This window comes from Podarcis melisellensis (assembly GCF_964234715.1).
Source record: "Podarcis melisellensis genome assembly, chromosome: 1".
Classification (NCBI taxonomy): domain Eukaryota; kingdom Metazoa; phylum Chordata; class Lepidosauria; order Squamata; family Lacertidae; genus Podarcis; species Podarcis melisellensis.
The window spans coordinates 28732270-28757095 of record NC_138528.1 but is presented as its reverse complement, the minus strand read 5'-3'; the positions used below and the strand labels follow the sequence as shown (position 1 = coordinate 28757095).

The 24826-nt window shown below is 44.2% G+C and overlaps 1 protein-coding gene across 24 annotated transcripts in view; it reads left to right on the top strand.

The window, feature by feature from the left end:
* Positions 1-24826, top strand: part of NRXN3 (neurexin 3) — a 1185406-nt gene that overhangs the window by 10968 nt on the left and 1149612 nt on the right. The window contains exon 1 of one of the 24 annotated variants that reach the window (XM_081908661.1): positions 10531-10549. The exons of the other annotated variants lie outside the window; for them this stretch is intronic. The gene's annotated coding sequence lies outside the window, so the exon portion shown is untranslated. Of the gene's footprint in view, positions 1-10530; positions 10550-24826 lie in introns of those variants that run through there. 24 annotated transcript variants of the gene reach the window in all.

The window sequence follows — 24826 nt, the reverse complement described above, 5'->3', positions numbered from 1 at the left end:
TGGTCAGAAAGGTGAGTCTGCTAAATGGCAGCCACAGAGTTGCAGGTGTTGGTGGCAGGGACAGCTAGGGCTGAACCACACCATGATGGGACCACTGGAGGAAACTATGCAGGAGCAGGGCAGCAGATTGTGGAGGCCAAGGAAGCTTGTCGAGCCCATGCAGCAGCACTGCAGGAACTGTGTGCCAAGGGTGCAGCTCTACTGGCTGAAGGGGTCTGCTGGTTTGCCAGCATGTTTCCTACAGGGAATGCATGGGTGAAACAGCACCCAGTAGGATCCAACCCTTCTCCCTGCGATTCAATTGGGAAGAGAGGAAAAGGAGAATCAGTGTCTTTTCCCTGTTTTTCCACTCCTGAGCTTATAGGGCTTTAAAAACCTTAATTAAACATTGATTCAAGGCTGGATGCAGGTCAGGTTTTCCCCAGGTCAAGGTCCTGGAATGTAGATGTGTGGTGCTGTACACAGCCCTGAAACTAGCAAATTACACTTTCCATTTTAAAATCTCAGTATGTTTTTGTTTCTTAGAATTTGTCAGCAACACCAGGCACTTTCAGCTATAACTAGCAAAATGTAAATATTTATAATAAATTAAATAGTAATAATAATAATGTCATTATTACTTGTACCCTGCCCATCTGACTGGGTAGCTCCAGCCACTCTGGGTGGCTTCCAACATGTATAAAAACATTATACATTAAAAAGCTTCCCTATATAGGGCTGCCTTCAGATGTCTTCTAAAGTTTATATAGTTACTCATCTCCTTGACATCCAATGGGAGGGTGTTCCACAGGATGAGTTCTACTACCGAGAATGGCAGTAATCCAAGTGGGGGGGATAAGCAGGGCATGTACCACTCTAGTGAGACAGTGTGCAAAACTCGCTCAAATGTAGCTGGACAGTCATTTCAGATATACTATCCTAGAATCAATTCTTCACATAACTAAAAAAATGTAAGCAATGAGCAGGCATCTGATCTCACTGGCCTGACATTTTGGTGCCTTGGCTAAGACCATTGAAATGACACCCTACCACAGTAAAATATTATTATTGTTGTTATTTAAATAAAATAACTGATAGTGTTGCTTCTTAATTATGTCCAAAGTATGCTGCCTCAGGCAGGCTGCCCAAATGTAGCCAAGTGGCTGAGCTCTACCCTACCACTAGGCAGAATAAAGCAGCCTGCTTCAAGCCGATTTGGGCATTGTTAAAATAGGAATAGCACCTCCTCCAATCTGTTCTGGAAGCTGTGTCCGTAGCAGTTCTTCTTTTCCTCCTTTTTTTTTTTACTGTTGTCCTGGAAATAATTGTCATACTTTTCCTGGAAATTTGCCTCCTCCCACCTCCTGAAATTGTACGCTATTTTTATTTTTGCTAATGGGCAACAGGTTTGCATGCATGCTTCACCCATATTCAAACCAATTAATTTGTGTAAAAGAGGGAGTCTGTCAAGCAAAACTAGTCTGAGTCTTGACTTAACCTATGCTAGAAGGCAGAATAAACTTGGTGACTTGGTGAATGTGCAGAGGTGCCAACTTCCAAGGGACTGTTTTTTTAAGAATGGCCCTACCTTCTTGCTCACCCCAGGAAGAGGAAGGCAAGAAGCTGCCACATTGGCAGGATGGGACATGAACCTGTAGTCATCTTTCTCTTGGTAGCAGTGGTGGCAGCAAGGATGGTTAGATACAAACCTGCCGGAGGGGTGGGCGGTGGGAGTGAAGTCTTCCTCACGCTATGGCAAAATATATAGATCTGACACTGACGTTTGGATCCTTATGTATCCACAACTGCTCCACCTATGCAGAAGATGTAGGTGTTAGAAAACATTGAGAGAAAAAAGTAAGGGGGGGGGGCTCTCTTAAAAAGCCCGATGAAGACAGCTTGTTTAGTGGCTGTGGAATGTTGACTGTATACATGATGATGGAAAACTGTCCCAAGTGGAATCAAATGGAGTGCAATGGAAGAGGGCTTTGCTACCTGTCTGGAACCCTGAGCAGGAATACCACACAGTGCAACATTACACTTGTTGCACTGTAAATTTCTTAGTCTGTGTTCTGGCCTTTTGCCCCACAAGCCGGAGGCAACTCTTCTTGTTGAGCAAACTGCAATGTTTGGAACCCAAGCTTCTGGTTTTGTTCTAAAGACTGCATAACTCAAGGCCCATCACTTTCTTTGTGTGCCCATTTGTTACGTGGGTGAGGTGGCTATTATTGTTATGTGCAGCAAGCTCAGCTCCTTTGATGGATGGCCCCGCATCAGGAGTAGGCCTGAGGTTGATTGGATTCTTTTTCACACAAATGCACCCTGAACAGTATGTGTCTGTGACCTCAGAGTGTGCCCGCTCAAATTCAATTTGTTTTTGGCAAATATGCTGTGGTGCATTTATAGTTTTATCAGTTCCTTCTTGATTTCTGTTGGGCTGTGGCTTTGCAAACAAAGACAACCACGACGGTCTATACATATTGGCTTCAGAGAGACTTAACTGATGAAGTTCAATGTGAGGCTGCTTCTGAGGTTACATTTTTGTTTGTTAAATTTCTACACTGCCCTTCATCCTAGAATCATGGAGTGGCATACAATTTCTCTACGTAGCTAAATAGCTACAGCATAGCTATAAAGATACACACATCTGCCTTTTTGAAATGATCAGGTGCTGGTATAAGATCAATAACGCAAGTCAGAACTACAACAAAAGTTAGCAGAATGGAATACTACTTTCTGGATTCCAACCAATCCATTCAATCTGACACAGTTGCCTGTCAAAAAAGTAAGCATTACATGACCACTTTGCATGCTCAGTCCTATTTTTGTGGGGGGAGTTTCCCCCGTAGTTGTAGTATTCCTGCAGACTTTGGGGCTCCTTTAAACTTAGTGATACCTTTGTCTTGTATGTGGGGGTCTCTACTTTGGCTCCATAAGTAACAGCACTCACCTTCTAGTGAACCATTCTCCATTTCTCTGACCAGGTCCATACCTGCTTAATTTCCACAGAAGCTCTAGGGCAAGAGTGGAAGCCTCTTTTCAGCCTGAGGGTCCCATTCCTTTGTGAAAACCTTTCAGGGCTCAGTTGTAGGTGGGGCCACAATTTTCCAGTTATGACATAACTATCCCAAGTCACAATGCGGCTTTAGAGCTCAGCGATCAACAATCAACATGGTTTTCTCACTGCGCCAGCTGCAGAAGAAATGCTGCGAGCAAAGGTAACTCTTGTACATCACCTTCATGTATCTGATGAAGATATTTGATCCTGTCATCTGAAAAGGACTCTTCACACCGCCCAGCAAGATAGGAAGCTTCACAAGATGATTGTGTCCTTCCACAAGAACATGTGCGGCACCGTCCAGTATGATGGCTCATCCTCAGACGGCTTCTGTATAAAGAGCCGTGTGAAACAGAGCTGTATTCTTGCCCCAACTCTTTGGCATATTCTTCTCCCTGCTGATCTCCTGTGCCTTCAGCTGGATTGAAGACAGTGTGTAATTCCATTCAAGGAGCAATGGGGACTGTTCAACCTGGCACATGTCCTCACTAAAACAAAAGTGTGACGGGTCCTTATCTGAGAGATGTTGTTTGCAGATGACAGCCTTGACTCTGAGGAAGCTCTACAGAGACTTATCAACCATTTTGCCCAAGCCTGCAGGGAGTTTTGACCAACATCCTAGGTCAGGACGTCACCAGCACTCCACGCATCAGCGTTGGTGACAACACGCTTGAGGTGGTAGATCATAGAATCATAGAATCATAGAGTTGGAAGAGACCACAAGGGCCATCGAGTCCAACCCCCTGCCAAGCAGGAAACACCATCAGAGCACTCTTGACATATGGTTGTCAAGCCTCTGCTTAAAGACCTCCAAAGAAGGAGACTCCACCACACTCCTTGGCAGCAAATTCCACTGTCGAACAGCTCTTACTGTCAGGAAGTTCTTCCTAATGTTTAGGTGGAATCTTCTTTCTTGTAGTTCGGATCCATTGCTCCATGTCCGCTTCTCTGGAGCAGCAGAAAACAACCTTTCTCCCTCCTCTATGTGACATCCTTTTATATATTTGAACATGGCTATCATATCACCCCTTAACCTCCTCTTCTCCAGGCTAAACATTCCCAGTTCCCTTAGCCGTTCCTCATAAGGCATCGTTTCCAGGCCTTTGACCATTTTGGTTGCCCTCCTCTGGAGGTCAAAATGATTTCATCTACCAGGGCTCCACCATAATCAGCAGCATCTCCACTGATGCTGAGCTGGACAAGCATATTGGCAAGGCAACTACAACAATGACTTGCTTCTCTAGGCTTGCGTGTTGAGTACACTGCTTTATGGAAGTGAGTGGTCTGCAATTTACAACCACCAGGAGCGATGCCTCAATGCCTTCCACATGCATTGTGTCAGGAAGATTTTGGACATCACATGGCAGGACAGAGTCTCAAACAAAGGTGTGTTCTCTCAAGCCCACATTCTCAGCATTTTCTCACTCCTGTCTTAGTGACGTGTATGCTGGCTTGGTCATGTCTACAGAATGGACGATGGCAGGATCTCCAAGGACATGCTCTACGGGCAGGTTTCTTCAGGCACTAGGCCCGTTGGCAGACCAGCTGCATTACAAAGATGTCTGCAAATGTGGCTTGAAGGCTGGCAACATCAGCCCTGCTATGTGGGGATCCCTTGTAGATGACCACAGTGGCTGGAGACAGTCATTCAGGTTGTGCATCCATAGCCATGACCAGAGAAGGAATGGCCGCTGGAAGGAGTGTTGAGAGAAGAAACTCAATGGTGCATCTGCAGCAGCACAACCAGACGCCTTTATCTGCCCCAGCTGCAACAAAACATGTATTTCCTGCATCAGTCTCTAAAGCTACAAGAAGGCACACTCCTTCATTGTCTCCCAAGAGAGACTGATGCCAACAACTACTTATGTGCTAAATAATTTCACCTTTTGTCAGCATCAGTTTTTGAAACCAGCTTTCATGTTCAGGTGGGCAATTGGCTGAAATTGTAATTTTTTAAAAATAAAATACTTTAGGCAGGTTATTTACTTTAACCTTTCCTCTCCCCACTCTCTCCCAGCATAGTTGCACATACAACAGTCGCCAGAATCCTAGGCCTCATTTGCACTATACATTTAAAGCACTATACATTTAAAGCAGTATCATACTACTTTTAAACAGTCATCAATTTCCCCAAAGAATCCTGGGAACTGTAATTTGCTAAATGTGCTGAGAGTTGTTTGGAGACCCCTGTTTCCCTCCCAGAGCTGCAATTCTCAGAGTGTCAATCCCTCTTCTCATGGGACTCAGGGGCCTTCTTTGGACGAAACATGCATACACTTTTCATTGTCACTCAGTTTTAAGGGTAAACAAGGCCCCACAGGCCTTAAATATAGCTGTATGGACTTTGCTCAGGCCACACACCTGCACCAGATCATCTTTGTGCATTTTTTCCTGGTTGGAATGTGTCCTTTAACTTTAATGATTCTTCTTGCTTGCCTGGATGAACAATAGAGAAGGATGTCCAAGTGTAAATAAACCACCTTGACTCTATAAAGGTGCAATTTACATGACAGTGGTACCTCAGGTTACAGACGCTAAAGGTTCGCTAACCCAGAAATAGTACCTCGGGTTAAGTACTTTGCTTCAGGATGAGAACAGAAATCGCATGGCGGCGGCGGCAACAATGGCAGCAGCGGAAGGCCCCATTAGCTAAAGTGGTACCTCAGATTAAGAACAGTTTCAGGTTAAGAACAGACCTCCGAAACGAATTAAGTTCTTAACCCGAGGTACCACTGTAGTTGCTCTACCCACTTTTGCCTCTGGGGGGCCTCTAGGTGGCTCCCCCAGGAGGGAATCTGGCCATCTAGCTGAAATATGTTCCCCATCCTTGTCCTAGAACATGACAAGGTACAGGGAAATCTGAGCAGGTATGTATGCCTGTGACTTTGAAACCGTAGGACACCTTTTCTCCCACCCACTTGGAAATTTCCCATAGAACTGATCTGCTTTTAGAAGGGGGGGGGGATAATTTTCTATGATGGCACAGTGACCGGATTTCTGCATTCGCCGCAGCACTTCTTGCTTATGGGATATTTATGGCTAGGTGACTAAAAGAATGTCTCTAATAGCTATCTAAGGGATCTTATTATTCCCAGAAGGATGGAATGAGTTTTGAATCGCTGTGTTGGATTCCGCAAGTACTTCTGCCTCCCTCGCTAGGCAATGATATACCATAGCGTGCTTTCAATATTAGTGCAATTGATTGGTATTTCACTTCTAATGCTGCCAATAAATTACCTTGTTGGTCTACGATTGTTGGGAAAGGGCTTTTTAAAAAAACACACACAAAAACCTGCTTGTGATTCTGCTGTTTTTTATGTGGTGAGGTGACTCACCATGATAGGACAGTGGCTATTAATAATGCTTTACGTTCCATATCTGTTGCTCTGTGCCTCTCATGTTCAGGAGAGAAAGAAAGCAGGAAAGGTGCTGCCTTTTTACGGGTTCTGTTTCTGTTGCTTGAAAGAGCAGGAAAAGCCCTGGAGTTTGCCTTCTCCTGTGCCAGGGGAAAAGTACTCACATAGAAACCATCTCAAAAGGAGGGTATGCGGGGTTTGGGGAAGCACCTAACAAAAAAAAAACAACCCCCCCCAAAAAAGTGGCATGTGTGAAGGAAGAAGCAAGCCTGAATGTAGTTCTAACAAGTACTAATTTTATATGTGAAGCGTGCTCATGTGTTTTGACCGTCAGATGCCAAGGCAGCCTTGTATCAGGAAGTTGCTAATGTTAGATGTTTTATTATGCTTTTATATGTGCTGGAAGCTACCCAGAGTGTGTATGGGGGTGGGGGTGGTAATAATAAAAATAAAAATAAATAGCTGCAGGGACCAAGGGTGTTCATGTACCTTATTTTGGTACACTGGCTCAAACAAGTCATTTATGGACATGCTGTTGCCTTTCTTATTGGATAACAGGTTTGAGTCCTAAATTGTCAAAAAAGCCAGAAGATTAACTAAGAAGCAAATTTCTACTCCGCACATGAAAGAATTCTCATTTCTAAACAGAGTGACTTCTGCATGTGATCTATTCTTTTCTCTAAATCTAAGGAATGGGACAATTTTGAATCTTAACTTGATTAGGACAAAGATGCAGCCAATAAACTTGGAGAAGATGGTGTGTGTGTGTGGTTTATCTAGCATGACAGTGAACTGTCACGTGTGCCTGTTGCCATCTTTGGTTGATTGTGCCTTTTACTTTGTGTGCTGTTATTATGTAAGTAATCTTGAGTTAATTTTGTATTTAAAAAACAACAACTAGTGAGTTCAGTCAACAACAGCAAAAGTTCCAGGCATAAGGGGCAGCACAGGGGGATAGGCAGAGTTGTTTCAGTGAGCAGGAGATGCTGTGTTTGCATGTGGAATTATCTCCAAATGAAGTAGTTTTGTAGACATTGATTCTGGGATTTCAGGTATTTCAGGTAAATCCACTTACCCCCTTTTAGAGATGCCCAGCGCCTCCCTTCCCGCTGACAATGCAGGGCTGGGCATCAGGGTCTGCTCCCTGCCGGAACGCGAGCTTTGGCTTGCGCTCCCAGCATGAAATTCTGCTCTGCATCAGCCTGCCAAATTGGCCAATGGCAGGCTTAAGGAAGCAATCACACGTCTCTCAGCAGCGATGGAGCAAGCGGATTGGGCACCTGGGGCGCTGCTCATGCCCGGCACCCAGGAGCGGTGCGAGCTGGGGCAGGATGCTCCGCAGGGCCACCGAGGAGTCTGCCTGCATATTCCCACTCAGCTGCCCTAAAGCTGAGGGGGTAGTGGTGGTGGCAGGTGGACTGGATAGGGATAGCGCGGAGCCTGCAGCCACCCAAACCACCGCATCACTCCCAGGAGAGACACATGGCTTGAGCACGCTGCAGGCCCTGCTGTGAATGCTGCCTGGCATTTTGTCACTCCCCCTCAGTGGTAATACCCACGGTGGTCCGTCCCCATCACACTCCTGTCCCTCATGTCTGCTCCCGGGGGATTTAAAACAGCCCCTGCCAGCCTCCGACGCCCAGCTGTTCTTTGTTGGATCCATCCATCCACTCTGGTTATTTTGCATTTACTCATTGAATTGACCTTGCTATGGCTGCGGTGGTCGCCGTATTAGTGAGGCCAGGTAGGAATTTGCCTACCAAGCGAATTGGCTATGACCTGGAGGTTTTGCCTACCCCATAGCAATCATCACAACTTTGGCGGTTTTGGCATTGGGTGATCTTAGCTTTGGTTGGAAGGGGGGGGTGTACCCTCGCCTTCCCCTCATAAATAGGGTATCTCGTTAAAGGGATCCATGATGGAGTTTCTTCTGTCCATTTGCCCAGACAGGGGGCTTGGGTCTAAGCGCTCCTAGAGGCGGGGATCCCTGCAGGAATCCCCCTATTTGATGTAAGTCATAGGAATCCCCGCTGCCGGGTTGACCCTGATGTCATTTCTGGTAGGCATCCTGGAAATAAATGTTTACCCAATGCCTATGCCAAACCACTTCATCTGTTGTTAATAAAGTTGTGGCCTCATTTGATCCCATTCAACTGTGTGGTCTCCTTTATTGGTAGCTCACCTGAGCGGGGGTGGGGTGGGGGAATGCGCAGCCTGGGCATGCAGTCTTGTTAAGGAGTACTCAGTTACTGGTTAACCTCCCCCCCAAAAAAAAAACCATTGCAAATTTATTTGGTACTTATTGGCGGCAGCAATAATGTTTATGTTGGCACACTGGGTGTAGCAGTATGGTTAAAAAGGCTTTGGGACCTTGGTATTATCAGGAACAATACTAATTGTAACAGATGCAAAACCACAGACAGCCTCTGGTAGGACCAGTTGTTCCATTTTTATCACTTCCTGGAATGAACACAGTTGCATAGCTTGAAGTTTAAAGAGATTTTAGACTCGTGCAGAAGTTAGCAACATTTTCCTCAATAACAGGAGCTTTCTTGGAAAATTCTGATAAAATGTCAATTATAAATAAGGAGGAAAATCTGAACACCTGGTGATTTTTTGGGTGGTGGTAGGGTAACAACGCTTTTAAAGCAGCACTCTTAATAATCACAGATCAGGACAGGAGGAATTGCATTAAGTTGCTTATGCAAGTTGCAAGGTATTTCAACAAGGTGTTCTAATATCACCTTTTCAGTCTAAAAAGTGTCACTAGACTGTGTTGTTTATGTTGGACGGTTGAACGTTGTCCGCTGTGTTCAGGCTCCACACAGGTGTCAATAGCAGCAGATTCTTGGTGGGACTGTGAATACAGGCCTGCAGCAGGGTTTTTACTACTCTGAGTTGTACCTAAGACATTAGTGCACAGTAGCTTACAGTGTGTGGAGACAATGCACGAGCGCTTTCCACACATTACTCTGAACAGAAGGGAGTAGCATTTTACCTGCTTGTGGCCTCTGGTCCCGTGCTGTGTACAGATTTGGTGGAGGGCTCTTCCTTACCTACTGCTGCACATGAACTAGGCTTGCAACCAGTGATCATAAACAAGTGGAATACTGTTCCCCCTTGTCTACCTATTCAAATGAACATGTGAAAAGTGCTACAGGGAATGAAGGCAACTGTTGAATGTCCCATACCCCAATAGCTGCTACTCCTCAAAGATAATACTAGGTGACCTGATTTCAAAATTAAGGCAGCCTTTATCTATTCATATAACAAAGATGCAGATCAATGCCCTTCATTTATTCTGGAGCGGCTGCTGGTACCCATCCAGACCCTGATTGGGCTTTTGCCCCTTGCTTACGTCTGTGAAACAAGCCCAGAAATTCGCAGTGAATGGCTGATAAGTGATATGTGAAAGTTGTCTTAAACTTCTATCTCTACCTTGTTCCTCTGAACTCTGCCCACCACTCTGTGAATACTAACACTGGCCTATAAATTATCCAGCAGGGCTCTGGCACTTAAGCGGCTGGTGTTTTCAGTGGCGTGCATGCATAATCGATCCAGGAGCCTGCCTCTGCTTTTAGCAGAGGCATTTGCAGAAACCTTGGGCTTTCAAAGCTTCCAGCCGTAGACTGCCCATATGAGGTCCCCCCCCCTTCATCTTTCCCTGCCATCTCTTTCCGTCCAAACCCTGCATCACTCCCACACCTTTTTCAAAGGGCTGAGTTATCGCCGCTGCACACAGAGGAGGGAGATTTTCACAAAGGGCGACATGGAGGCAACTGACCAGTTTGCAAAGAGACATCTCCTCGTGTGCTGGATTCTATCCATCTTGCTCCATCACTTTTTGGAATCTGCTTCTTGTGCTTCCCATCAATTTCTCCCTTAACATGTGAAGCATCTTTCTCTGCTATTTTTGGACTTCCTTGGAGAGCTGTCACTGCCCGCATGAAGCGCCGTGCATCCTCTGGCTTTTATAGGTTGTGGTACAGTGCACAGAGTGGTGGGCTTCTAAGAATGCATCAGGTTTTCCACTTGTTGAGCTGGATTTTGGTACTGCTGAAAGAAAGCCCTTGGGTTGCTGTGGAAAGTTACTGTGTTTTCGTTTTGAGGCTTTGGATTAGGATGAGACGATCAGCTGGCTCAAGACTAGGAACCGGTACTGGTATTAAATAAATTGTTCAGACCTTTGTTTAATTCTTTCCTGATAGTTCTCTGTAACTTGACTCATCCCTTTGCATGGTAAATGATGGTGATTTTCATGAGGAATATAAACTAGGACCATGCTTGTAGTAGGGTCTTTTTCTTTTGTGGATAAATATAATTCTCAGTACACATTTTGTTAAGGATGCTATTCTGTTTTTTCTAGTCAATCACAAAGATGTAAGTTTCCACCCTTGATTCCTACCTTCCTCGACAGTTTTTCTTTTGCAATTATACTTTCCTAAGTATTAAATATTTCCCTTCTTGCAAATAAAATAGGAATCCTGACTGATGTGCTTTACCAAGGAAATTGTGCATCTGGCTGTATACAAAGTGCTGTCAAACATACTGAGTAAACAAACTAAAAGGAAGACAATTTTCCTCTACTTTTTCAATTTTAGTTGTTTTGAGTGTTGTGTGTGAGATAATGTGATAGAAAATAATGCAGCTGAAATAGAGGTTTGTTGCTGCTTTTGTTGGGCTTTTTTTTTTTTTAACAAAAAACCCACCAAAAATTCAACCTGATCTCCCTTCTGTTGAATTCCAGAATAAAATTGTTGGTGGCAAATTGAACTTGATTAAAGGTAAAGGTAAAGAGATCCCTGACCATTAGGTCCAGTCGCGGACAACTCTGGGGTTGCAGAGCTCATCTCGCTTTACTGGCCGAGGGAGCCGGCATTTGTCTGCAGACAGCTTCCGGGTCATGTGGCCAGCATGACTAAGCTGCTTCTGGCGAACCAGAGCAGCGCATGGAAACACCATTTACCTTCCCACCAGAGCAGTACCTATTTATCTGCTTGCACTTTGACGTGCTTTTGAACTTCTAGATTGGCAGGAGCTGGGACAGAGCAATGGGAGCTCACCCAGTCACAGGGATTTGAACCGCCGACCTTCTGATCGGCAAGCCTTAGGCTCTGTGGTTTAGACCACAGCGCCACCCGCATCCCTTTTGAACTTGATTAGCTAATGACAATTTGCATTTTGTGTAAGTAGGTTTCCAGTTTTGAGAGCGTGTGTGTTTCTACGTATCTAGGTGATTAAAGATGCATTTTTAAAAGTGGGTGCAAAGATTAGTCTCGGTGCAGTATTAAGAACATATGTTCATAATCTTCGGTGCATATATGGTTCCTGAGTTAGTGTACATAACATTCTGTGAGGCTCATCAAAAGTGACCATAGCCTGATTTAGAAGTAAAGGGGAATTGTGATTTGTTATGTAAATGAGATGTGCTGAGCTTTGGGTTTGTGCAAATTTCCTCTCCTCATTTTGTGCACTATGAAGAAGAGACTGAAAGCATCTACTGGTTTTAAATTTACAACAGTTAATTGTGGCAGTGTTAGAAACATTTTTCTGTGAACCGCCATGAAACCCCCAGGTATAGGGCTGTATATAAATTAATTAAATAAATAAAAATAAATAAATAGAAACTGATATGTGAAAACTAAGAGCTAAATGGCACCTTAAACAGGTTATAGGCACCACAAAGGAATATCTGGGCGTACTTTTTTAAAATAACAGCAATACAAAGCTGAAAATGAATGAACTGCAGCTAAAATCTTGTTTAAATGGTCGAGTACTCTACTACTCTGAAGACTGCAAAAAACAAACAGGGCCATCTTATTCATAGGCACTAGGGGGGTGCGGGGCACCTGGGCACTGGGCTTTCAAGGGGCGCTAGGCCGAGAGTCCAGGGCCTGAGAGTTGAGTCCGAGGAAGAGCCTGCCCGTCGGTCGGAGGCCCGCAGTGGGCTCTTCTACTGTGGGTGGCTCTACACCACGAGTTTGGGGGTGACTGAGCCAGCAAGACACTGAGGCGGCTGGCTGACTCCGCCTTCCTGCGCGCCTGGGGCTGGGAAACCTGGGTTTCAGATTTGGGCTTGTTCTTGCATGCTGTTTTTTGTAAAGAACCCACAGTTCCTTGGATTTGGCTGTAGCTTTCCAGTCAATATCACTTTCACATACGTTTATTCATAAATCTGTCCCATCTGGTTTCTGCATTAATCTGCATTTTTTAACCCCCCCCCACTTGTTTAAATTAGCATTTTAATCTCAGTGTACACATTTCTAAATATATTTTATCTTAAACACACACACACATTTTGAGCTGAGAGCTGTGTTGCAAAATTTGGAGAGGTGGAATAATGACATTGCAATCTTTTATTAATTGAAAGGTGCAAATTTGATTGGTTCACTTAAAGATACAGAAATTCTCTACCATCTCTTCCAAGGCTTTGTTCTAGCGTCTCTTGAAACATAGAATTGTGTACTTGTTGCTTAGAAAACCGCAAATATTCTACCTTTGTTAGGCCAGTAAAATCTCATTTGCCTCCATGATATCTTTCTTCCAGAACAGTTTGACTCAAAGGTCAGGCCCTGAATTAGTGTTTAAACAAAGGCATTAGTCACTTTTACTGATCGTTGAAAGACTAAAGCTAATGCAATTGTATGATTGAATGTGTAGAGCTAGAGATTCCAAATGGAAACACTTGGGATCTGCTGTTTCCTCATTGACTGCACATGCCTTTGTTCTCTTTGCCTTTCTTTCTCCTCCTGTAAAATAGGTACACTGAAGCAGTAGGCTGAGGGGAAGAATTAATAGCTAAGAATGCTTGAGTGGTGCTTCAGTGACAGTCAAGAGCCAATGACTTTGTCCTCTGTGCTTTGTCTCTTACAAAAAATGGAAGAGTATTGCACCGTGGGGAACAAAGGCACAGAGAACAGGGAGCAAAAGTAAGCAGGCTGCTTGGTGTGTACTGTGTTGCTGCAACATAGAGGCAAAAGCTAAATATGTCCCCCCCCCCATTAACATTTAAGAGCAACCTCCTTTGCTTGGAATGTGTGACTGATAAATGCAGAAACAGCATATGTATGTAATGTAAAACAGGTTCAAGCTAACATAGTGCTGTTCATTAATTCCAATGGTTCTATAAGTTTAAAGCAGCCCAGTGTGTTCAGTACTTTATAATGCTGAAATGTCTTTCATGATGGAACAAACATATATTTACTGGTGTGTGGGGTTTGCATGCATTCTTAAGGCTGGTTGTGAAATGGGCTTCAGTTGTTGCTGCTGAGCATACTTGGTATTTATTTATTTATTACAAAATATTTGTATACACTACAATTTTATTTTAAAATATCAAAGCGGTTTAAAAACAATCCCTGCTCAGTTCTTGGCACCTTTGTTTAACCTAAGGGCAGATGTCATCTCTTCTTCATCATCAGTTCCCCATCTTTAAAGACTATTTTTTATTAATTTCATTGTGCTTTATTTTGCTGCATTACAATCCTGTTCTAAAAAGTTGGTGTTGGTGGGGAGAGTCTTCTTCAGCTTAAATGGTAAGCAACAGCCACACACGAATTAAGTTGCCACACAGGGACAGAGCTGCTCCGGGGATGAATTTAAAGTGCCTTCTATGTGGTGCTTGTTCTGTGCTTTGGTCCTGGAAAGACTATGTACTGTAGTTTGTAGATTTAACCCCTCATTGTGTGCTGTCACACACAAGCAGAGGAACAGAGCCCTCATTCTACTCATGTATCTCAGTTACTTGTTATTTTTCAGATATATGGGGGGGTGGGGGCGGTGTAACTCAGTCAAGTGACATTTTGAGTGGGACCCAACAGTTCAGCTCCATTCTTCCTTCGATGTGCTAGTGCCCTCCTTGTTGAGCAACATGTGATGACTGCTGCAGAATTGGGGAAGTTCCCAACTCAAATCTTGCCTTGGACATAAACTCTGAGTGGCCGTTTGCACAAGTTCCCTTTGCTTGGCCCCAGCACCTTATGGAGATAATACACTTCTGCCATTGTAAGGATTACTGCAATAATGTAAAGGAAGTCTTTTGAACACTTTGCTAAGTACTCTTATCAGAATACTTGTCCTTAAAGCAGACAGAGCACTTCTCAAAAAAATAATAATGAAAAAAAATGCTGAGGTCTCTTTCCTCCCTCCTCCCCCCTCCCACTTTCTCCTGCTGTGTTTTGTTTACAGAACTTGTTCCATTATAGCTGTCAAAGTAAATTTCTTTATTCACTCCTTTGGACAAATCTGTTAAAGGCTCATTTGGTTAGTGCATGCTCTTGTCACCTCAGGAGACCCATGATGAAGTGGATCAGAGGTTCCAAACAAAGTAAGTTTGCTGACCTTAGCTTGTCCCTAGAGAGCCTTTTTGTCCCCATCACAAGGCATTTCACAGTTTGCCTTGAATTGCAATCTCTGCTCAGGGGAGGTGAATGAATTGGAACAGCAGGGGGCTGTTGTGAATTAGGATTGATGTGTATTAGCAGTACTGGGGGAAGGAGCAACCAGGTATTCAACAAAAAGCAGAGGGATTTGCAGCTCAGAGCAGAAGTGCAAGAGTCCTCTTGGCTGCCCTAGATTTCCAAACAACTTGAGAAATCCTTAAAAAAAATAGTGGAGTGAGTGCTCCCTTCAGTTGTGTGCTGTTTTTGACTTGCAGTGGTGCTTGCAGTTGACAGAGGTGAGCTGACTTTAGTTTTGTGTGGTCTACTTAGTTTTACTGGTCTCCTTGTAGACAGATGGTTGTTTAAAATGGCAAAGCTCGTATTTAGGATCCCTTTAACAGCGAAGGCATACACAATTTTCTATTGAGTGTTTCTGAGTATGTACTCTTCCTTAAGAATGTAAGAAGTACCTTATTAATTCTACGTAGTTCAGTCTGTTTTGCCAAAATCCTCAGTGGTGGAGCACATCCTTTGCATGCAAACTGTTTTGGATTCTATTCCTGGAATCTTCAGGTAGGACTGGGAAAGACCGCTGGAAAGACACTCCAAGTCACTTCAGAGGAGACTGAGCTAAATGGACCAGTAGTCTGACTCAGCAGAGGTGAGGAACAATATCCAGTCAGCAAACAGGATCCTGAGTTCCCACACCCCTTGTGGGCTATTTTGACAGCTGGGAAGGGTGGCCCACCTGTCACAGTGACATCAGATGACCCACAGTAACACTTTTCCTTTGTGTGTGTGGCTCAAGTTGCAGATGCAGAACAAATATATCTTGCACCACTGGCTTGAATTCAAGCTGATGATTGAAAGGAAGAATTGGGAGTGTGCTTGAAAGTCCACTCCCAGTTCTTCCTCATTTTAGTGGCTGCTTGAAATTCCAAGTCTGGGTTTTGTTTTCAGTGCCTGGTATCCCATATGTTGCCAAGTGCGGTGAAAGTAGGTGCAGTCTGCCCAAAATGGCGCCCACAGATCAGAGGCTCCCCACTTTGGGAGTATAGAGTCACATGTTTTGATTGTAAACACTCAATTGGAAATTAACTAGCAGATCTTGGTCTGCTATCTGCCCACCATTGAGTTATGACAATGCACTGGAACTAGACTTCAGTTAAACACGCAGTCCACCTCTTCCTTCACTAGAAGTTTGGTTGTGCAACAGTTGATTTATGAACTTACTTTGTAACTCAGAGGTGAGGAAGCCTTGAGGGCTGAATGCAGCTACCCAGGCCTCTCTGAATGGCAGCTGGGACTCTTCCCAAGTTCTTATTCTTCATCAGCCTTGCTCCATGACATTCTCAAATATATTTGCTTGGCTGGGGTGTGCCCTTGAATGGCAGAAATGCTTCTCACTTGCCAGGATGGAGAGAGATGAGCATACAAACCTGTTGTTGTTTTTAAATGTGTGGCTGAGACTATAGCCCACTGCACAAGTTAAGAGTTGTATCTCTGGCCCCTGCCCACTTGACTTCAGTCCCACCCATCAATGACATGTGGCTTCTGGAAGGTTGCCCATGTTGAATATATAGCTATCAGGCTGCTGTAACCTACAAGCAAGTGGGATGATGGCTGGCTGCCCATTACCACCATCTGGAACAAGATGCTTGGAAATCAACAGAGCTTAATTTGGGCCCTGGTTTACTGATGCCTTAGCACCAGTTTTTAATGCTCTCATATATTCCTATTATATATATTATATGTAAGTGCCTCCTGAGTGTACGCAGAATGCATTTTCTTCATCACTGAATAATTGCAGAGCACCATCACACAATGGAGATCAGAGGACTTCCAGATGAGAGAGTGGTGCGTCATAATAATAGTTGTGGGGGACAATTTTAATCAGCATGGCAGCATGCAGGAAGGGGAGGAGCAGCCCTTCCCTCTCCAGGATTCAGCCATGACTCTCACAAAAATAGCCCCCTGCACTGCTATTTGCTTGGGGGGCGGGGAGAGACTCCCACTGCTGCTTTTCGTCAGAATTTTGGCTGGAGAGGCCCTCCCTTTCCTGAGTGCGGCAGTCAGAATGAAAATTGCCTCCATTCCTACTACTAACTCTAAAATCCATGATGTGTTTTTTAGTAATGGATTTAGCACTTTAAGTAGTTTGGCCCTAAGCCTGGACGCTAGGTTACCCAGGACGAATCCCCTGTTAAGCCCTATATCATGCCTGTCCACTTCACATACTCTCTAGAATTTCCCTCCCCCAGGTATTTTAGGCCACTCAAGCTTTCCATGTCTAGCTCCTATCCTGAAACTTTGCTTTGACCATCTGTTCATTCTAACAGTTTTATTCCTGATGGTTTTCCGTGCTCTTTTGAACCAGGACCTTCAATATAGCTACACCAGGATCAATTGGCGTGCCTCTCAGTAGGGGAACAACAGGAGGAAACTCAGTAGGGGAACATAGAATCATAGAGTTGGAAGAGTCCACAAGGGCCATTGAGTCCAACTCCCTGCCAAGCAGGAAACACCATCAGAGCACTCCTGACATATGGTTGTCAAGCCTCTGCTTAAAGACCTCCAAAGAAGGAGACTCCACCACACTCCTTGGCAGCAAATTCCACTGTTGAACAGCTCTTACTGTCAGGAAGTTCTTCCTAATGTTTAGGTGGAATCTTCAACAGGAGCCATTGTCCACATGTCCTGCTTACAGCATTCCCGAAGTCAGTCTTGTTGGAAACAGGATGCTGGGCCAGACGGGCCTTTGGTCTAGATCAGGCATGGCCAAACATGGCCCTCCAGATGTTTTGGGACTACAACTCCCACCATACCTAGCTAACAGGACCAGTGGTCAGGGATGATGGGAATTGTAGTCCCAAAACATCTGTAGGGCCAAGTTTGTCCATGCCTGGTCTAGATGGTATTACAACACAGTGAAGATAAGGGGGCTTTAAACCTTTGCTCTCCATTCTGTTTCTGATCTGGGTCAGGAGCAAGCTTGGTTTCTCCTGCTCCAGAGGGTAGGACTTGAACCAATGGTTTCAAGTTACAAGAAAGGAGATTCCGACTAAACATCAGGAAAAAAAACTTTCTGACAGTAAGAGCTGTTCAACAGTGGCATGGTCTCACTTAGGAGGTTGTGGACTCTCCTTCCTTGGAGTTTTTTAAGCAGAGGTTGGATATCTGTCATAGATCCTTTAGCTGAGATTCCTGCATTCAGGGGGTCGGACTAGATGGCCCTTCTAACTCTATGAAGATCAGGCCAATAACTCCATATGCCCAAGAATTCCATCGGTGATGGTCTCTGGTTTGACTCTCTTGGCACCCTATATTAGCGCCCTCGTAATGGTGTTGAAAGATGCACCACTATATTCAGAGTGTTTAGTTTTCCTGGAAGTTCTATTTTTCTTTCTCCCCAGAAATGCCTGCAGTCCTTACATTGGACGTGTCTAGAAGGCCTGCACAATTTGTGACACACCAAGCTGAAGTCCCTGGCAGGCAGGAAAAAAACCCTGGAATTTGGTTGGCCACCATACATGGCTGGTAGGCTGCATTAAGCTGAGTAGGTCACAAAACTGCACAGGCGTGGAGGTAGGTGGGAGTTGTGGAGTGCTTGGCCAATAAGCAGCATGCCTGGGTTTTTAAATGAGAGATGAAGAAGGGGGAAAGGGATAGAATCATGTGCTTATAGAACATCTGTGGTGTGACTGTCTTTAATCCTTGTGCTGTAAAGGTTAATGCAAATGTTGAAGATGTATGCAAAAGGAGGGCCTCTGCTACTTCAGGAAAAGACTCTTTAGCAGAAAAGTAATTATTGATCGGGACGCGGGTGGCGCTGTGGGTAAAAGCCTCAGCGCCTAGGGCTTGCCGATCGAAAGGTCGGCGGTTCGAATCCCCGCAGCAGGGTGCGCTCCCGTTGCTCGGTCCCAGCGCCTGCCAACCTAGCAGTTCGAAAGCACCCCCGGGTGCAAGTAGATAAATAGGGACCGCTTACTAGCGGGAAGGTAAACGGCGTTTCCATGTGCAGCTCTGGCTCGCCAGAGCAGCAATGTCACGCTGGCCACGTGACCTGGAAGTGTCTCCGGACAGCGCTGGCCCCTGGCCTCTTAAGTGAGATGGGCGCACAACCCCAGAGTCTGTCAAGACTGGCCCATACGGGCAGGGGTACCTTTACCTTTACCTTAATTATTGATCAATGGCTCCCTATCCACTAAAGGTCTCTTATCGACCTATTTCCTATTGCAGTTCAGCTGCTCTGCTTTTAATCAGTTAATTCACAGATAAACTTCTCCACGAAGGGAGTGCGGTTGCCAATTCTTCTCCCTCCTGCCCGCCCCAACTTGTGGACTAAATAACGTCTTCATGAGAAACTTCCGTAGGGTTGGTGCCTCTGAATCTACTGCCAATGATACTGCCAAGAAGAAATTATTTTTCATTAGCCTTGAAGACCTCTTACTTGAAGGGTTGCTATATACTCACGGTTTTTCCACATGGAAATTGCTTATGTTTAGGAAGAAACGCAACACCCACATGCAAATTATCATGTGGGCTAATTGCACACATGCATGTGCTTTTCTGTGGACACTGATGATCTTAGTACTTGTAATGGCAAAATGGAGCAGGGTAGATTTCTGAAATGACTTAAGGAAAACTTTCAGTAATCTATCCAGAACTGGGCAATATTGTTACATTATAAGCAACAACCATCTGCCCTGAGATCTGTGGATGAATGGTGGTATACAAATTTAATAAAGAATAAAATAATAACTTTTAGCCTTAATTTTAGATAGTTTTTTTTTCAAACAAAAGAGTGGATAACACTTCCCCCCCTCTCTTAAATTTGGCTCAGAATGAATTAAACAACCTGCCTGCCCTCAGATCAGGAGATAGCCATTCTTACTTTGAACTAATACAAGCTAATTCAGCCCACTGCAACATGGAACCGCCCCCCAACCGGGAACCTCTAAACTGTACCTTAACACCCATGAGCCTCCAACTTCCCTGAGTTGTAAGGGAACGAATTAAGTTCGTAACTAGAGGTACCACTGTATTTGCAATGGGTGACTAGTTCTGCTGTATCTGTGTACTGTTGCATGCTTGTAGGCTCTGTTCAGACCTTCAGATGAACATGTGGAGGTTGGTGGCAGAGATAGTAGAGGTGATCATGATTACCACTCCACTTCGTGCGTTCATAGAACGTGTGAAAAGGTACATTGTATATGTTTTCCTCTAAGCCCCATGATTCATACTATGGAACTGTATTGCTAACTTTAGTAGTAACAGAGCTAGTGGTTTGTGGATTGACACCTTAATCTGTTATTTGTATGCCTTTTATGGCAGTATTCAATGGTAAAGAATACCAGCACCTCTCTTTTTGCTGCTTTTGGCAGCCATTTTGTTCTAGCACACGTGGCACGTTTATCAATATGAGTATTGGCACCTCATTTTTTTAAATAAAAAAACCCATATATATCTTCTCCTGCTCAGTACAGCCTCTGCTGGAAAGGCGGAGTGAAGGGGGAGCCCATCGTTCCACGTAACTACTTCCACTGTCAAAGTGCTCTTTTGCAGTTTTTGCAACTGTTCATCCAAAATATACCATTAGATCTAGTCTTGCCCTTTGGCAGAGGACAAGTCTTTGTCCTTGTCTTTAATGTGATAGCCTTTCAAGTGTGCTATTGTGTGCCCTCTTCTCTTCTCCAGGCTAAACATACCCAGTTCCTTCAACCTGTCCTCATAAGACTTGCCTTCTGTCTTAATTGCCCTCTTTTGAACCTGTTCCAATTTGTCTGTTTCCATCTCATCAGTGCAGTGGCCAGAACTGGACACAGTATCCTAGATGAGGTCTTAACTAGTTTTGTACATGTTTTTTTTTAAAATTAAAAATAGCAACAACAAGGCAAGATTACTGAGTGCAAATATTACATCACATATTGTGCTTTGCTAGTTGCAGTGACCACGGGCTTCTCCTAGATTTAATGCAAGAGCCTTTAATTTAATAAATCGTTTTTACTATGAATGCTATAGAAAATTAGAAAAAAATTCCATATTCGTTCCCACATTCAGTTGTAAAAAATAAATAAATCACGGTACATATTGCTTAATATTAGGATGGTTTCTTTTTTGCTTCCCCACCCCCATAAAGGACTTCTGCATCAGAGTCTGTGTGCGTCAAGCTACAACTGACCTTTTAAACCAAGCAAGCTTGCATGTTCTCAACATGAAGGGACAGCAGACAAGCTTCTGGCTTGAGGCAGAAGATGCTGAAGAAAGCCACATATAAATATCACTTGCAAGTACATGACTTTGCACTGTGAACGAGGGAGGAAAAACAAACCTTTGCTTGCTTTGTCAATATTCGTGACATGTCAGTGAAAAATCCTTTGTTGCTGCCACTTCTACAGAGAGCGAGGAGGAAATACATCTTAATATTTTAGTTATGGAATATAAATTACTCCAGGCCTATTCCTTTTTCTTAGTAGTTTGCAAAGCGTTTTATGGGCTGTAGTTTTCAAAGAGCGAGCCGGGTTCAAGTTTATATTTTCCTTTAGGAGTTGTAGGAGTTAGTTCTCCCCCACCTTCACCCCACCGGACCCCCATCACCTTTTTCAGAAATTCTCCCAGGGAAAGGAAGGGATTGAATACTTCTTGGATTAAACGGTGGATCCGCTACAAGGATCAATAATGGTGTCTTGAATTTGAACTTGGCTCCCAGATTTAGTCTTAGTTTTCACAGAGATATTAAACCTGTGGCTGCATTCAAATGTGGGCATTATTGTGTTCATTTCCCTGGTATGTGCTAGGCCTTCCGTTTCGGTGTTGCATTATGGAACTGTAGCTTTTTGATCAATATACTGCCATATTTTGCTAATTTTTTAATGGTGCAAATTTTAAACATGGAAGTTTTTAAACTGTTTTTATCAATTAAGCCTTGATCCAGCCAAAGCTGAGCACTTTGAGACGTTGCTTTGGATGGGAGAAAGCTAAGCACCTGCTTCACAGTCACACACACATATATAGAGATGTATAGCAGTGCTTGATGTGGCTGATCTGTTTACTGAGCAATAATAAGAATACAAACCCTTAGACTAGGTTATGGAAGGGTTTGGATTCAGTCCCTCTGCTCAGCTCTGCCTACTGAGCCTGGCCTCCCGTTACCAGTTGACATAAGTTTCACTTTGCCACTGCCGACCTCTCTCTCCTGCTTATTGGCCAGCTGACCCCAAAATGGGGAATTCCAGGGGATGAGCTGGCCTGGAATCTGCTGGATCGCAACCTGATCCTGCTGCCACCGGAGGCACTGGACTTGAATCCAGTCTAATTGCTGCACCTGCCTGGAGCTATTGCAGGGATCAGGCAGAATTTTTCTCCACTTCCATCTTAGTCACTGTGTGCAGCTGGATTGTGAATATGGTGGTGTCTCCACCTTGCCAGGAAGCTCTGTGTGGTTTGGAGTTAGGACTGCACCCTAGCCCCAACCCTTTTACATTGCTGTCCAACATGTTTGAGTACAATGGGACTTAAAAAGGTAAAGGGACCCCTGACCATTAGGTCCAGTCGTGACCGACTCTGGGGTTGTGGCGCTCATCTCGCTTTATTGGCATGACTAAGCCACTTCTGGCGTACCAGAGCAGCACACAGAAACGCCGTTTACCTTCCCGCCGGAGTGGTACCTATTTATCTACTTGCACTTTGATGTGCTTTCGAACTGCTAGGTTGGCAGGAGCTGGGACCAAGCGACCGGAGCTCACCCCGTTGCGGAGATTTGAACCGCCGATCTTCTGATTGGCAAGTCCTAGGCTCTGTGGTTTAACCCACAGCGCCACCCGCGTCCCATACAATGGGACTTACATCCAGGTAAAAGTATACAGAATGCAGCCTTCTTCAGTGAAGGCCCATTTTAATTGGGGAGGCTAATATTTTTAAAGGGCCACTTTAACTGTGTAGATTGTTTTGGGTTATGACGTATTAATACAATGGGGAATGAAAAAGAAAGTAAGGGGCTGGGCTAGATGACCCTCAGTGCCCCTTCCAACCCTACATTTCTATCATCCTAAAGCTCTCTCCTAAGTTTACATTGGGAACATTTTTAAAAAGCTATCCCACACTTCTTTCAGCATCTCAAATAGTCATGGATGCTTCCAAGCATTATTTAATATGCTGATAGCCATGTAGCATTGTGGTATTTTAGTGGTACTGTTCCCAGGTAAGTGTACACAAGATTACAGCCCTGGTTTTTCCAGTGACCAGACTTAGTGCTGTAAAGGTACAAGAAAATTAAATTAGAACCACATGCTGGTTATCCATCAGAATACCCAGTACAGTTTTTCCATGTGGAAAACTGTACTGGGTATTCTGATGGATAACCAGCATGTGGTTCAAATGATAAATCTATCATTTATTTCACTGCAGCAGTATGTCAGAGAATTTAAATGTTCCAAAATTCTGGAAATTTAAAATTATTGTTCCCACCATTCCAATAATTCTGTCTACTCATAGGTGTTTGCATTCTGTGCTATATAACTTTCATGGCATTCATAGACGAGTTCTGTGTCTTCACAAGGAAACTGAGTTACGGCTGCAGAGGGAGGGATAGGTATAGCATTCTTTGACTCTTGCACTCTTAAGTGGTCATCATTAACATTGACTCTTCCATTGGGCATACAGGATGAATAATGGAATAGGCTTGTAGGGTGTCCTTATCTTTAAGCTTCGAGAAACAATACACGAGTCTTTCAAATGTGGTTAAAGGAACATAGGAAAATGCTTTATATTTAGTCAGACCATTGGTCCATCTAACTTAGCATTGTCTACTCTGACTAGTAGCAGTTCTACAGGTTTCAGGCAAGGGTCTTTCCCAGTCCCACTTGGAGATGTTGAAGGTTGAACCTGTAATCTGGGACCTTCTGTGTGCAAGCAGATGCTCTGCTACTGAGCTATGTCCTTCCCCAAGTGTGGGATAAAGTGTATTTTTCATAATGGGTAAAAGGAGATTAAAAGGTGAAGGGCTGGCAGTTCTGCCCGTTTTTCTAACATGGACCCTTTGATCCGTCAGTGTCTTCCTTTTTAAGATTTCCCATGAATATCTTGTTCTGTCATCCCTCTTGCACAGGGATTTGCTCTTCCTAGCCTATGTTTTGGATATCAGGGCTTGACTCTTTCTTCCTTCTTCTGCCTCCTATAACATCCAGCTTTTCAGAAACAATAATTTGATAAGCCCACTCCAGAGCACATTGAATCTACCTATGGCTGTGCTTAATTAAAGCATAGGAACGTAGAGGAGATAACACGTTAGGTCTTCACGCAATAAACGAGTTGTGCCATTTCACCATCTGTTTCCTTTAAGATGTTAATTGCTTCCTTGTATTTGTTTTAATTAGGAAGGAATCTTGATTAAAGAGGAATACAGAAGGGAAAAGTAAAGGAGGAATAAAAGGTTGTGAGGAGAGGGAATGTGAGCTATTGAGATGGGCAGGAATAATGTGGACACTGCTCAAGACAGTGATTCCCTCTTTTCAACAAGTGTTTTGCTATCTAAGGGTGCGCAAATCTGCCTCTCATTTTGTAGCACTTTTGCATCTTTTTAGCCATAATTCTGTTTTTTTGTACTTAATCTGCAAATTCTAGGGGTTGTGTCAAGGTAGCCAGTCCCCCACCCCCAAATTATTCACTTGAAGATGGGGAATTGGTGGCAGCCTTCATGGTCCCAATTTGAGAGTTCCAATTTGATGCCTGAAATGTTTTTGGAGGGAAGCGGGGGGCAGGGTTGATGCATCTTGTTTTGTTGCTTGAGGCAAAATGAGAAGTGCTACCCTCCAAGTGTCATCCCAGTGTCTCCTCTGCGACACCAGAATGAGCAACAATTTCTGGTGAATTCTCGTGCACTGTGCAAGATATCATGTGATTTCGGTGAGATCACGCTGGAAATCGGTGCCAGTGCAGGTGGTGGGATGCCTGCAGGGGTGCTACCTAAGGTAGCAGTTTCAACCTGCCTAATGGCTAGTCCGGCCCTGAGAAGGGGACATTTGCCTTTGCAGCTGGGAAGATGGAGTTGCAGC